General features: G+C 44.0%; 1 long non-coding RNA gene across 1 annotated transcript; it reads left to right on the top strand.

The window, feature by feature from the left end:
* Window positions 1–772: 772 nt before the first annotated feature.
* On the top strand, window positions 773–2,228 carry LOC128776509 (uncharacterized). The gene is made up of 3 exons (XR_008421584.1): window positions 773–970; window positions 1,798–1,946; window positions 2,118–2,228. It is a non-coding gene; the product is annotated as an uncharacterized LOC128776509 (long non-coding RNA).
* Window positions 2,229–5,176: the final 2,948 nt, after the last annotated feature.

Below are 5,176 nucleotides of genomic sequence, written 5' to 3'. Positions count from 1 at the left end.
GATTCATAAAGTATATTTTTTCAATAATTTATTCATCTGCCTAGTCATATGTACATTTGTTTTCTTCAAAAAAAAAAAAGAACCAATGTGATTGTTCACCACATCGTACCATAAAACAAATGAACCTGTAAAAATGGCATGTAGAAAATTCAGAAACACCTACACAGCACATTCCAAAGATACTGAATCCATTTAAAAGGAATTAGATGCTTCAGAAGCAATCACAGTCAGCTTGGGTGTCATATATATGCATTAGTACGGAATGCAGCAGCAAGTTCAAGTATAACAATCCACACGCATGAACATATTTATCTGACTTAGGAGAGAATTCTCTCTTTTAGAGCAAAGAACACATACCAAACTCTCAGCGAGGTTCAGATGAATTTTGTTTGTTACATGGAGGGAAAGGTGGTGATATCAACTCAATCAACCAAGTACTGAAACCTGGAGAAGGTGGCATGGTCCACGAACACTGCATAGTTGGCAAATATCCCTACAGGGGCCTTATTCACCGCAACAATTGTTAAGGGTTACAGGAAAAGCGTAGCAGCGAAAATCAGCCATTCAGCCCACATTTGCTTCTCTGGCAAAGTGGAAAATGCCATGTTTGTATTTTTAACACATCTAATGAGTAGACAAGCAGAAAAGCTGCCGTAAGCCAGGAAACATCACGGGGTTCATGTTTGAACGGCATCAGCTTTATTTACTAAAATACAGTTTTGAGTTCACAGACAAAATGAACTTCCAGAATGATTTCCTTTAGCCCCAGCAAGTCAAGTCCTTCCCAGTCGTTAATTGATTGTAGAAATGCAGTTCCAAGGTCTTCATTTTTGTTTCAGTTTCTCCCACCACCTCTGCTGCATTTGATTTGCAAAATCTCCCAGGTACCCTTAGCTACTATGGCAGCGTCCTGATACAGCATAAGATACCGACCCTTCAATGATGGATGTTGTGAAAGCCAGCCTCATGGGTCTGTAGTGATCCATTTATTTTCTGCATTGTGTGTGTGTGTGGGGGGGGGGAGGGGGGGTGGTGGTGGTAGGGAAAACTCTTTATTTTAATATTGTACAACATTTCCTTGTTAAAAACAATTCTTCAATTAAAAAAACACTGAATTGCATCATGTAAGACTTGTTTGCAAAGACTTCCAAAGCATTTGGCTATTCTTAATGATTAACCATTTCAAGTTCAACGAATGTTTATTTGCACAATGAGAAAGAAATAGACTTTTTTTTTTCTGTTTAGCCATCCCACTGTAATGCTGTGTTAAGTCTTGAAAACAAAGAGAATCAGATAATTGAGAAACCAAGGCTTTTCGATATTCAGCCAGGCCAAACATAGGAGCTCCAACAGGAAAGCCGCTGGTTCATTATTTACTGGCTCTTCCTTGGTTCATCCTTGGTTTAAACAGAGTAAGAAGAAAACCAGGCATGGTTTTCCTGCACGGAACCTGGGGAATGGGGTTTGCAGAGCCAACTGGCCACCATGAAATGTGAGGCTGATTTCCATGTGCCCCGACAGACTGGAGGGGGAGGCAACCCCGGCACATGCCAAGGTTCACCAGCCCCTGGGCCTTTGCACGGGTTCATTCCTTACTTGCTAGGAATGACTCCCTCTGTTTCCCACTCCATTTTGTCCTCCAAGATCCAAATGAGAGGTCCACCCTTTTTGGAAAAGCCTGACTCCGAGGGTGGCTTTGGTGCCTTACACTAAACTCTCCTGGCCTTGCGTGAGTTCTTGTGTCACGGAGCTTACCACGTTCTACTACAATTGTTGACTTTCCTGTCCTCTCCGTAGACCACAGGCACCCTGAGAGGGAGGATCATGTGTCCACCCTTGTTTCCTCCACTGTCTGGAGCTGAGCCTGGAGCCCTCATGGAATATTACAGAATGGACATAAGAGTGAAAGAACTGCTCTATGCAATGACAGCGTCCCTTGGAAAAAGGTGATCTGGTTTTGCAGCATGGCCTCCTGTACTTTTACAGACATGCTAGAATTCGAGGGACACAAAGGGAGCTTAAGAATGCAACAGAGGAAGTTGTACTATGCTGACTCTCAAAACACTGCACTATTTCTCCCCCAAACCTGTTTTTCTCTCTTATTTTTATATCCACAGCCTCTCCTTCAGTCACTAGTGTCCCAGTAATGACAAGAGTAATATGTTTGACTTTTGTCTTAGGTGAATGTTCAACAAAGAAGTAAATCCATGTGGCAGTTAAGACTTACAGATTTCTGAGGTGGATTCAAAAGACAGTGGGTAGCAGGAAGCGGGAGGTGTGCTGGGACCCCCTTCATTTGACCTTGAGGACAGCACTCACGGACATGAAGCTGGCTTCATGTGATGGATGTATGCCTCCTCAAAAAAAAAAAAAAAAAAGGCACATTGACCTTTAATGACTTACATTAATACTTTCAATATACTAAGCATCATGCGTAAACATGACCAAAACTGTAGAGGGTAAGAATTCTTACTATGAACCCAATGTATCCATTTTCGAAAGTCAACACGACCAAAATTCTGTAGAGTAAGAATTCTTACTACGAGCCCAATGTATCCATTTTCAAAAGTCAACACGACCAAAATTCTGTAGAGTAAGAATTCTTACTACAAACCCAATGTATCCATTTTCACAAGTTCAAACTTTGGTAGAGCTGGTTCTTTGTAAACTGAGGCCCACATTTATTTCCCTGTTGGCCAACCCAGTCCCTTTCTGCTCCCTATGAGACGATGTTCTCAGTTTTCCTTCCCCTAGCACTGAAAGAATGAAAAAACTCTTCTTTGTAATTTGGGCCAGCACCAACCCGTTCACCCTTGCCATAGCCCGGCTTCTCAAAACCCAGAAGACCGAAATAGCCATAGACTGTGTTTACACAAAGCAGAGTGTGCCAAGAACTTCATCTCCGAAAGTGACTTTTCCCCCTCCGTTTAAAGCAAGTTTGAGATTCCGAGTCACAAGAGACCATTTGGCCCGGAGATGGCAGCAGGTCCCTGTCAAACACAGCTTCTCAAGATGGCTGCCTGCCCTACACAGACTGAGCCATGATGGGCGGAGCTTGCGGTATGGATTTTCCTGTGGAGCCACCTGCCCAGAAGGGTCCCAGAGATCATTTAAGGGGGTCCACAGAAGTGCCAAGGCGCTCACTGGCAACTTGAAATTAGAGCTGAGATTGACTTGGTGTTCCCGTGACGTGGGTTTCAAGTCTGGCTGAAATCAAAACTGCCTGGGGGGCATGCCTGGGAATTTGCTATTTTGTCTTGCAGAAACTTCTGATAGTCACCCAGGCCTGCTGGTGCCCTATTTCTTTAGATGGTTTTAATCCCAAACTGTGCTTCAAATGTTCTACTGTTTTCCAGGGGTCAACATTACTTCTCTTTCTTATAACATCGTTTATGTAATTACACACACACACACACACACACACACACACACCTTTTATATAAGGACTGCATGCTATGTAGTGTCTTTCAGACCACGGTAACACAATGCCTCCTATTGCCAAGTAAGTAGTTAATTTGAGAAAGATTGCAATCACCATCACTGGAGACTCTCGTTCTAGGCTGTCTATAATCTGAGAATTTGGTGGAAAGCTGTAAACTAGTACAGTGGGTCTGATTTTTTAAAAATTAAAACAAAATGCTCTGGTAGGGAAATTTCCAACCCCAAGGAAATAGCATAGTTGTGGTAGATGGTGGGGGGGGGGGGCGGGGTGTACATAACTGAAACTTGGGATTTGGTGCCCGCATTCTAAATTTAGGAATGATAGCAGCCCGGCAATGGTACAACACCTCTTGCGACTTTCGAATGAAAGCTCAATTAGTGCCTTGAACTAGTGAAGACCCGCATCTGGACACAGATCAGTCTGAACTGAGGTAGAAAGCAAAGGAAAGCGAGAGATTTACCCCATTGTTTCTTGCACGGGCAGTTCTGGGTGCTTTAAGACACCTTAAAGGTGATGTAACTTATAATAATTGTTCTATTTACATAGTGTTTGGGAGGGGAAATGAAGACAGGGAAAGGGTGCCAGCGTTTGTTGGGTGCCCGCGATGATTTCCTACGGTTTATCAGCCCCATGAGACATTTTCACGTGCGCTAGTTCATTTGCCTGCCCCGTGTCCCAGGTGAGAAAACGCAGTCAAGAGATGTCAAATGACTTGTCCAGGATCACTTAGGTGAGTACAGAGATGGGCACCTGAAATTAAGCCCAGGCCTTGTGGCTCCCAGGCCACGGCTCTTCTCGGGTCTCTTGTGAAAACATTTCTTTTGTAAAGTGACTGAAAAATCTTACATTTCACCATATCTGAATGCGCGATGGACTTGGCACAGAGTAGATGCTCTAAGTGTAATTTCTCCTACTTACTCTCCGCATACTTTATCACAGTGCCCCGTATGGAGCACGCTCATTTCGTTGTCTGCAATATTGGGTTAAGTAGGTGCGGTATTACTGGAAAGTGGGCTGCCTGGGACTTGTTATACCCCAGAGACAAAAGGAGCTATTTTCTTCCCTCCACATCTGATGAAGAAAGCATGTGTTGTGATTCAGGCTGTAATAGCCGAGGCAAGAATTGCTGTTGCAGAACGTCAGTGACCGCGGGTTGCGGTTGAGATATCGGCATCGGACACGATGTTCACAATAGTGAAGGCCGAGGGTCGGGGGAGCTGCTGGAGGTGGGGACAAAAGCAAGCGTGGGACCCCCCTTTTTAATCCAGTTAGTCTCTAGCCAACGTTTGCCTCTCTTAAGAAAGTACGGAGACAACTAACAATGAGCTGTTGTTATTCGAACATTTGGAATACTTGCTTGTTTTGTTCTTACAAATATTTCATCATCTTACTTGAATAGCCTTCTCGTCAGGTTGCATTTGGGCAGCCTTATTTTTGATTAAAGCTACCTATTCGTCGATGTTCCCTCTTTCTCTGCTCTTTGCAAGGACTGTCACCTCTGCTAGGGCACAGGGGCTGGGTGGGGGAGGTGCTGTGGACTGCAAAGCGTTCGTGCTCAGCTTTTGATTAATGAGCCAAGGGCCTCCCAACCACTGAGACTTCAATTAGCCAAGCTGCAAAGCTGAAACCTTTTCATTATGAAGATAAGGCTGAGTTTAGCAAAAGGAATGAGGACCAGACTGGGGAAGAAAGACAAGTTTCTTGTCGTCTTTTCTGTTGTGGTTGTGTTTTAGT

This window comes from Panthera pardus, unplaced genomic scaffold, assembly GCF_024362965.1.
Source record: "Panthera pardus isolate Hobbes unplaced genomic scaffold, ASM2436296v1 HiC_scaffold_13, whole genome shotgun sequence".
NCBI classification, from domain to species: Eukaryota; Metazoa; Chordata; class Mammalia; order Carnivora; family Felidae; genus Panthera; species Panthera pardus.
Note: the sequence above shows the minus strand (reverse complement) of the source record. Positions and strands in the feature narration are given on the sequence as shown.